Source organism: Triticum urartu, chromosome 1, assembly GCF_003073215.2.
Source record: "Triticum urartu cultivar G1812 chromosome 1, Tu2.1, whole genome shotgun sequence".
NCBI classification, from domain to species: Eukaryota; Viridiplantae; Streptophyta; class Magnoliopsida; order Poales; family Poaceae; genus Triticum; species Triticum urartu.
The window spans coordinates 140,916,166-140,926,543 of NC_053022.1; the positions used below are offsets into that span (position 1 = coordinate 140,916,166).

The 10,378-nt window shown below is 40.8% G+C and overlaps 1 long non-coding RNA gene across 1 annotated transcript; it reads right to left on the reverse strand.

Annotated features, from left to right (window-relative positions):
• Window positions 1–4,064: 4,064 nt before the first annotated feature.
• Window positions 4,065–4,423, reverse strand: LOC125519457. The gene is made up of 3 exons (XR_007288262.1): window positions 4,349–4,423; window positions 4,197–4,265; window positions 4,065–4,120 (listed from the first exon to the last, which is right to left on the reverse strand). It is a non-coding gene; the product is annotated as an uncharacterized LOC125519457 (long non-coding RNA).
• Window positions 4,424–10,378: the final 5,955 nt, after the last annotated feature.

The following is a 10,378-nucleotide window of genomic DNA, read 5'->3' on the forward strand; positions in this document are numbered from 1 at the left end:
CAACAAAACACTTTCAAGAACACTAAAAAGTATATATGATATAAGAGTGTATCTTGAAAGAAAAAAAAATGAATACCACCTGGTAGAAACAAATCACACATTTAAATGTCTAAGCAAAGCAGGACATACAATAAAAATCCAAAGAGAATAATATCATGGCTTTAATGCTCCAATCACTATTCTGGGGTCTTGTATTAGACATGCTGCTACTACTGTCACCACTCCTGTTAGATTTTTCTGGGCTTCTCCCAGCTGATTACCCAGAATGCCCCAACTTTCTTGTTCACTGTTTCATCAAAATGATTTATGCACTCCCAAATACTAAATTATTATGAGGTTAAGCAAGTCGTAACTTCAAGTTTAGAAGATCAACACTGCTAAGCTTTTCACTAATGTATTTCAGGAGATGCGGCAAAAATAAACCAATGCAAGTTAAGGATCTCAATCATCTCAGACTAAGTGCATAAAGCACTTCGATGAAGCAAACATGCCAAACCATGAATCGTATAGGTCAAGAAGCTTTACTCATGTCCACCAACGGCGCCTCACTGACGACCTCGCCTGGTGGTTGGTGCCATTGTAGTATTCACGAGCAATCATCATCACATGCAACTTCTGATCTAATTAATCAAAGTGCTCTTTCTCATCTAGTTGAAGAATCTCTTCCCCTGAAAAAAGCTATGCAAACTCCCTAAGTAAAAGAAAAGCAAAGGCATAGACAAACAATTTCTTCCCTGTCAACTGAAGCTCGATGGAAAAAGCAACTTCTGATCTAATTAATCAGAGTGCTCTTTCTTATCTAGCCGAAGAATCTATTGCCCTGAAAAAAGAACTGTATGAAATCCCTAAGCGAAATAAAACCAAAGGCACATATAGAAACAATTTCTTCCCTGACAATTGAAGCTCAACAGAAAATGGTACCTTCGACCAATCAATTATTGCCCAGTGCCTTCGAAGAACTATTGCTGCCTCGGGCCCTCAACTTTGTCCACCTGCTGGTTTCTTCTATGGCTCGGGAGCATGCATTCTTCTACAGATTGGTTCCATAGGAACAAAAAAATGGATCCCAAGACTTAGTAGGCACAAGTGATCTTTGAGAAAATAAATGGGTTCCACAAGCTCAGAAGAGGCATAAACGTAAGAAAACTATCAGAAACCGTATATGGTCAACAAACGACATTCAAGTATCCATGATCTCGTGAAAAAAGTATCCATGATCTCGGGCAAAAGAAAATACAGTCAGTTGCTAGATCCATGAATAGCTCATTATCAGTAAAGAATTAAGGAGTCAACATGAACTGCCTAAAGCAGGGCAGACCAAAAAGAATGCCAGATTAGAAGGATCAGTTTCCCCTAAACAGTACATTGGGTGATAAGAAATATATCATGCGCATGGAGTGAAAATATACTTAATGCAAACCTTTGAACTGAAAATCTACACCGATACACTTTTTAGGCAAATGTAGCGAAATACATGGGAGCTTTATATTGACGTACCAAACCATAAGAAGCAACCAGTTGAATACCAACATAAACCAACTCTCATCGCCCCTCGCCTGTAAGTCTAGACATAACTATAGTATTTTGTTGCTTAACAAAAATAATGGTTGCATGTAGGCCTGCAGATGCTACACCCAGAAAAGAAAAAGTGAACTTAGACAAATCTCGGCATGGACATGTGAATTTAAATTCAATATAATAAAGAATGAGTCACCCAAAAGTGGATTTAAAAAGATCTGCATGGAAATGTCACGAGGATTACTTCCCAATCTTTAGAAATTGAAGCATGTATCGTCATCAATTCACTTGCATAATTCAATTTTATATTTTATTATCATTTGGACACATCAATGGAACACCAATTACTTATCTAAGGTTCATGTTTGCATAGATAAACCACAACTCCTAGAAGTGCAAGGCATCAGAAATTCATCTGCAGAACACTGAAACCCAAAAGTAAGAGTGGTGACCCAGTTACAATTTATCAGCTGGTTTGTGATGATCTTCACCTCTATAGGAAGGCCTTTTGGGAGTGATCGCTTTAGTGTTTTGACATGATCTGGAGATGTACATAGTTTGGGGTCTCCCTCCTGTCACTTTTGTGAGTGTGTTTTAACTCTGTAAGCTTATTTCCTCAGCCCATTGTACAGCCATTCCCCCTTCTTAACTGAAAAAGCAGAGCTCCTACTGTTCACGGTCAAGAAAAAAGCAATATATATATATGATAGCACTATTCTAATCCTGGTATTAGAATAGTTATTTGGATCACAGCATCCCCTATATAGGGCCCGACAGGGCCCTCCCGAACTTCTGAACTGCTGCCGGCCCGACAGGATCCACTGGATCCCGAGGCTCCCCGACAGGATCCACCTGATCCCGATCCCGAGCCGCCCCAGCCCCCCCCCCCCCCTCGATCCCCCGCCCCCCCCCCGTGGTCGCCGCCGATCTTTGCTAGATCCGCCGCCCCCCCCCCCCCCCGTCTCCAGCTCCTGGCCGGCCAGATCCGCCGCCTCCCCCCGTCTCCAGCTCCTGGCCGGCCGGATCCGGCCCCTCCCCTCCTTCCCCAGATCCTGGACGACCACCGGCTCGGGCGAGCGAGCGACGGCGGACACCGGCGCGAGGGAGCCCGCGTCGCCTGGACGCGGCGAAGCCACCATGGACTTCCGGAAGCCGCATCCTCCTTCCATATTCACCGCCCGATGCATTGGCAGAGAAGATGACGGCCCCGACGCAAGCTATGGCGAATGGCATGGCCAACGGAGCAACTTCACGGCGAAGGCAGCATCAGAGGCGCCTTCAAATCCAGCAGCGATACATGAACTTCCACCCACTTTGTCGCCTTCTTCTTCAATCGTCCCTTGCCTGACCTTCTTGCTTCGTGCAGATGAACTTCGCGCCCTATGCAAGTCATGGATTGCCATGCGGTTCCTCTCCTAGCTCTCTGACAAATTTCTCACAAGGTGGCCTATCAGCTGCTCGAAAAAGGTTGGCCGAACTTCTAGCTAGGGTATGGTTGAACTTCTTCCCTCTGCTTGTTATTTTCTTACTGCCATGAGAAGTTCAGGTGGAGTGTAGCATCAGTCCATGAGAAGTTCAGGCTGCCAAAAATAGTAGTAAATCTGCCTGAACTTCACATCCATGAGAAGTTCAGGTACATCTGTGAGCATCAGTACATGAGAAGTTCAGGCTGCCAAAAATAGTAGTAAATCTGCCTGAACTTCACATCCACGAGAAGTTCAGGTACATCTCTGAGCATCAGTCCAGGCTACAAAAGCTTTTTTTAAATCTGCCTGCTGTAACATGTGAAGTTCATGTAGTCTGTGAGCATCAGTCCAGGCTGCAAATAGTAGAAAATCTGCCTGCTTACAGCCATGCGAAGTTCAGGTAGTTTATGAGCATCAGTCCAGGCTACAAATAGCTTTATATATGAGAAGTTCAGGCTGTGAATAATGCTAAGTTCAGTTAGAAAGGTATAGGCAGATGTAACTTGTGTGCTAATAAACATTTTTTTATTTTTTGACAGGAAGACGAGAGACGCATGAAGAAGCTCAGAAGTTCCCAGCAACAAGTACTCAATCCCAAGCCCGTACGCGTTGCACCGACCCCCCTCCCCCCTTCTCGGCCTCGCGCTACCGCATTTGTCAATAGGCCCATTTAAATCCTAAAATAACAAACATAATTATAATTAAAGAAGTTCAAATAGAAAAGATATAGAAGTTCGGGACAGTTATTCAATGAAGATCTTGAGCATTTTAAAAACAGACCCCGACCTCGATGCTTTCAATGGTAAAGAGCCTCTGCAAAGCATTATCTAGAAAAATTGAGCAAATCTCCCTTCTAATGCGGAAATAAAGGTGAACAGAGGCCTATCAGAACAGAGAACTAACTTGGGTCATAAACGAATTGCTTTTGTCCATTGTCATTCCAAGAATAAACAACCATTATCGTCCTTCAATACCACAACAACAACAATTACAGTAACGTAATTAAACACACTTGATATTTATTCATTGTCTTGACATGTATAATCAGAGTACAGTTGTAACATACTTGTCAGTATCAAGTAATTTCGCTGCAGCCTTGAAGTAGTCAAAGAAATCTGGGGCGATCTCCATGTCATCTGTTAACCAATTAACCATGGAAATGAGATGGCATGCGAAAACATCTAAGAACAAGAACCATCAAGGAGATCAGACCTTCCAGAATGATTACTCGACGGAAATCATGCTTAATGAATAGCTCATCCAAGGCCCATTTATAGTGGTCTAAGTTAAGAAACATCGTTAGGACAAGAACCGGTCATATCATCAACTCTAAAGAAAACACTCATCAATTCAGGACCACCTACTAGCTATCTTGTAATATGCAACTTTTTCTCCTGGTCTTTCAGTGCGCACAGGCTCAAGATCCACATGCTGCAACACATCAAAGGCAAAAAGAACACCGAGTTCTAGCTAAACAAAAACAAATCTACACTGAGTAATAGATTTTGTCAAAACCTCAAATTAACATTTTAAAAATGATTAGCATACAGAAGTTCAGGATAGTTATTCACTGAAGATCGAACAACTACTATAAATACGAAAACATACTAGAAAAAATAAGAAATATACGCATATCCGTAGGCCAATTACATGGTTGCTCATGGGACTATCAAAAAATCCAAAGCAATGCAAAAGAATGAAAATAACATTAAAAAGAAAGAAACACATAGGGCTTGCTCCATTACCTTGCAAAGAAGGAAAAACAGAAGTTCAAGTATGAACAGTACAGAAGTACAGCTTGTACAACGACCCTTAGATGATCTGGAAAAAGTGCATGCATACTTGGACTAATCCCATGATTGACCATGAGACAAACTCTAAAAATAACATCTCAAGAACTAAAATTATAAAAAAAAGAAAAAAAAGAAAATATATAGCACCATGCACCTTTGCCTTGCAAAATATGGAATGCAATGTGGAAAACCAGAAGTTCAACCATTAATTAGAAAGAAGTCCAGCATCTACTGAAGATAGTGGATCATCAAAAATAACAAACCATCGACTGAAGTCAAGCATCTACTTACAACACAGAAGTTCAGGTGCGAAAGTTCTAGCAGTCCAGCTTGTACAACAGAACGAAAATTGATTGAAACAACAACCCCGATTAAATTTGGTTCCCAGATTTAATCGTTTGGGTCAATTCCGACACGTCAAAAGCCATTTCGAACGTCGTCATACTCTAGATAAAACATCCAAAAAAGATCCGCCATCAATCAGTGCGCTCGAGCAACAAACCGCGACGGGAGGCAGAAAGTGCAATCCGCAATTTCGGAATGAATGAGCTAGCCAAATCGAATTAACAAAACGGGAAGGATTCAACCGCCATTTCGAACGTCATCATGCTCCGGATAAATAAGAAAATGATCCCCGTCATACTGTCCCTCGAACAAAAAACCACGGCGGGAGGCAAAAGATCCAATCATCGGATTTCGATTTGTATGAGCTCGCATATTCAAATTAAAAACATGGGCAGCATTTTGTCTCACTAATGCACACAAATCCACACCCAATTTGAACAGAAAACCTACAAATCTACAACAGCTGCCGAAACCAATCCCGCAGACGAAGAACAGAGGTGGCGGAACACCAAATCGAATTCGTTCAAAAATAAGTAAACTCGTACCTAAACCCAATTCTCATCCTATTAGGGATCCTAGAACATCCAGTACATGCAAAACACTTGTGACAGACCCATGTTCATCACCGCCCGAGAGCAAATCCGCTAACGAGCTAGATTCCTAATCAAAACAAGCATTTAGATTCTAAAAACCGTGTAAACATTACACTTACATCGCCAACAACACGAACGATCAGAAAAACTCGCGGTAGAAGGCACGGTTGAGAAGATAGCCTGAAGGTCGGGTTCGTACAGAGGGAAGGTCAGGCGCGTTACTCAGGCAGTTCAGGTTGTGATCAGAATATTATTCTGATCATATATATATATATATATATATGGTGGAGCTAACGTATAATATATGTCTGGTTTGGTTTGGTTTGGTTGCTAATTATGTAAGGGCACTGTTCATGAATTACTCGAAATCAGTTTTCAGTGTACACAGATGGATCATTACTTAATAGCCAGGAATATGGATTTCGCAAGTGCCCATTGACAGTGTGTGTGCTTATTTGGAAACAAACTTTGGGAAAGTGCAGCAAGCAGGGGAAGATATGGTTCTAGAATTCCTTCCTGTTGGTACAGAATTGTCTAACTTTCTACACTGAATTCCCTTAAAATTCTAACAACTGCATCCAGCAGTAGCCGCAACCATCCAAAATTCATACACATCACACACCAATAGGAAGATTACTGTCGAGCAATTGATAGAAAAGCGCATAGTTATGAGAATATCTAGTCATGATCATGAACATAGGCATCACGTCCGTGTTAAGTAGACCGAAACGATTCTGCATCTACTAATATTACTCCAGACATCGACCTCTATCCAGCATGCATCTAGAGTATTAAGTTCATAAGAACAGAGTAACGCATTAGGCAAGATGACATGATGTAGAGGGATAAACTCAAGCAATATGATATAAACCCCATCCTTTTATCCTCGATGGCAACAATACAATATGTGTCGGTTCCCTTTCTGTCACTGGGATCGAGCACCACAAGATTGAACCCAAAGCTAAGCACTTCTCCCATTGCAAGAAAGATCAATCTAGTAGGCCAAACCAAACTGATAATTCGAAGAGACTTGCAAAGCTATCAAATCATGCTTATAAGAATTCAGAGAAGAATCAAATATTGTTCATAGATAAACTTGATCATAAACCCACAATTCATCGGATCTCGGCAAACACACCGCAAAAAGTATTACATCAAATCAATCTCCAAGAACATCGAGGAGAACTTTGTATTGAGAACCAAATAGAGAGAAGAAGCCATCTAGCTAATAACTATGGACCCGAAGGTCTGTGGTAAACTACTCACACATCATTGGAGAGGCTACGGTGTTGATTTAGAAGCCCTCCGTGATCGAATCCCCCTCCGGTAGATCGCCGGAAAAGGTCCCCGGATGGGATCTCACGGGTAAAGAAGGTTGCGGTGGTGGAAAAGTGGTTTCGTGGCTCCCCTGGATGTTTTCAGGGTATAAGAGTATATATAGGCGAAAGAAGTAGGTCGGTAGAGCTACGAGGGGCCCATGAGGGTGGGGGCGCGCCTGCCCCCCTGGGCGCACCGCCCTACCTCGTGGCCGCCTCGTTGCTTCCTTGACCTCCACTCCAAGTCTCCTGGATTGCGTTTGTTCCAAAAAAGATCCTCGTGAAGGTTCCGTTCCATTTGGATTCCGTTTGATATTCCTTTTCTACTCCAAGTCTCCTGGATTGCGTTTGTTCCAAAAAAGATCCTCGCGAAGGTTCCGTTCCATTTGGATTCCGTTTGATATTCCTTTTCTACGAAACACTTAGGCAAAAAACAGCAATTTGCACTGGGCCTTCGGTTAATAGGTTAGTCCCAAAATAATATAAAAGTGCATAATAAAGCCCATTAAACATCCAAAACAGATAATATAATAGCATGGAACAATAAAAAATTATAGATACGTCGGAGACATATCAATAGGTTAGCTTAATCTCTTTGTCTTTGTTAGTGAGCAGAAAATTGAATCTGAGAGGACTCGTTGTACTTTATACTATGGTGCAGAAATGAGTTAAGGAGGATGCCTGCAGAATTCAAAGATTCTAAAACTTTCCAAAAAAATGTAGTGCATCAGAGGGTACAAGTAGAAAAGTGGAATCGGAGTATGAAATGTGGGCTATTTAGTAAAGGATAAAAAAGTAAGAAAAAGCAGAGATAGCCAATGTGGTGATGGAGAAAGACTCAGCAATATACAATAGCATGACAAGAGACATATCCAAGCCCTGAAGGGGGAGTAGATTGAAAATGGTGAAGCAAAGGATAATTAAATGGGGGGATTTGTTACCAGCCATTTGACTCATGCATTGGTGTGTGACGTGGTCATCAGCATGTAAAAGAGTTAGGGAGAGCGCCTGAGGTGAAGCCTGCTCTAGCAGTTGCTGTGGTGTGAACCTTGAGCAATTCTCGTAGTACTCCGAACTCCTAGAGTCATACATTTCTTTGTTTCAGCATATGATCAGTCTAGTTTGATAAGTGTTCAAGATTGTTGTGCAAACTCATGCAAGCCTTCCTACTCCACTGAACTATTAGGAAGTTTTGAGGATCACCACATAGAGAACTTCTCTGTTATTATCTAGGATCAACCAAGCATTAACTGAAATAGCAGCTGACGCAGAGACAAAAACAAATTATAATGAGCTCCTATTTCAGGAAAAAAACTGTCTCAAGTGTCCAAAAAAATATTTCCCAAACTGGGAGCAATAAAATAAGTTTTGATCACGACAAAAAAATCACCACCATAGACACAAAGTGCCCCCACTGGGATTGGTATGGTACAATCAGTTTGAGCGTGCAAAAGAAAACACTCATAACATTAGCAGCACAGCTATACGGTCATATTCACTTTTAGGCATGCCGTGCAAAAGGATAACCTACATCTTGATAATGGATTTAATAAAATACATGGTACTAACAACCATATATAGAAAGGGTAAAAAGGAATATATAAAATCCTAATCAGCTAATTCACATTGTTGGCATGCTATGAATGGAGGTGCATGTACAATAACTTCCAGTACAAATGATCACACACAGGAAAATATAAGGAAATTCAGAGACATATATGAATCAATTGAACAGAACCTTGACTTCCAGTCAGTCAACACAAAGTTCAGATCCACTAAAATGTTATTATACACGAAGGGAGACAGAGCACTGTTAGATACAGATAAAGAGCTCACCTCAAAGACCATCAGTACCTTACACAGCTTCATGCCGCATCCTACACCATGATGCCATGGAAGTAGAAACCAAAGAGTAAGGCCCGCTTGAGAAGCTACTCTATGGGCCACCCCAATCCATTATATTTATCCAGTGAGTGGCCTCCCATAAGGTTCACAATTATGGCCAGTCTATAAAAATATAAGCCATCAGTAGAAGTAGTTGACAGTAAACTATAAGCATTAATCATAGAACTATTCTTGGCCGGTACAACTAAACACATGTTTTATCAATGTAAAAACAGAAACATATTTGCGCATATATATACATCATAATTATGAGGTTGTAGTGATGGCTTGTTCCAACAGAGGAGAATCACTGAAGCCGCCCGGCCATGTGCAGAGCATAAAGCATAGATAATCAATACCATAGATTTAATGTATAAATAGGAAGGCCTCTACTAATTCAGTGCATTTCGTTCTTTTAATGGACTACATGACATGTACACTTACCAAGAAAAATGTGAAACCATCGGATGTCTATGATCACAGAGATATGCAACTTTAGAAACAATAGTTACGAATAAGGAATTACTAAGAGTGTGAAGTAAAGAGCATGAGGTATCAAATCGAATTAATGTCGTGATGTCCGAAGATGGTGAAAAAGACAGTGGTATTGATAGAGAGATAGAGGATGGTTTCCATACTGCAACCTTTGGCAAAATGAAAACAAAAACCATAGCAAGACCAATAAATAAATTTAAAAATATATAATGTGAAGGGGGGACAATGGCCAACATACAGATCCCAAATGGCCCAAGCAAAAGCTCCAAGAGGACTTTCATTCATGATTAGACAAAATATAATGACATTTTTAACCCAAAAAAGACTTTCCAGCTGATAAATTGACTTGACACTCTCATTTTAAACCGCACTAATGCATCATGTGATTCTAATAATCAATGTGGCAGTTAGTATTAATAGCAGCAGCTTAAAAAGAGATTGATGACCAGTGAACTAAATAGCAAAGAGGATCATAACAAAGGGTCTGCTCTGACCAAAATAGATAGCACATTTTGGCAATCTGTTTTAATGACAACTCTTTGCAATCCCGTGGAGGATTGAAGTTCATCTTTGAAGAAGCATCTGGCAAAAGCTAACATGCTTACTAACAAGACAAACAAGACAACGGTATCTTGTTAACCACAGGAATAAAACTGCCAATAGCTAGACATGGGAGAAGAAGGACAATCGTGTAATACGTATAGTATATACAACTAGAAAGGCAAAACAAACCCAATTATAAATCAATCCAAGTAGGCTTAGGGTGGTTGAGTTCATCACCAAAAGAAGACATAAATCCCAAGTCCATATGGATCTTCACTCACATCAACACAATAGAACAGAAAGAAGAACATTGTATAGTAGATAAGGAAAATTTGTGTATTTGTAGCATAGCAAAAGAGGGCTCAGTTTTGTCTTTGATCTTCAAGCCCGACACTCACATCTCATGTTGCATAACATATCCATCG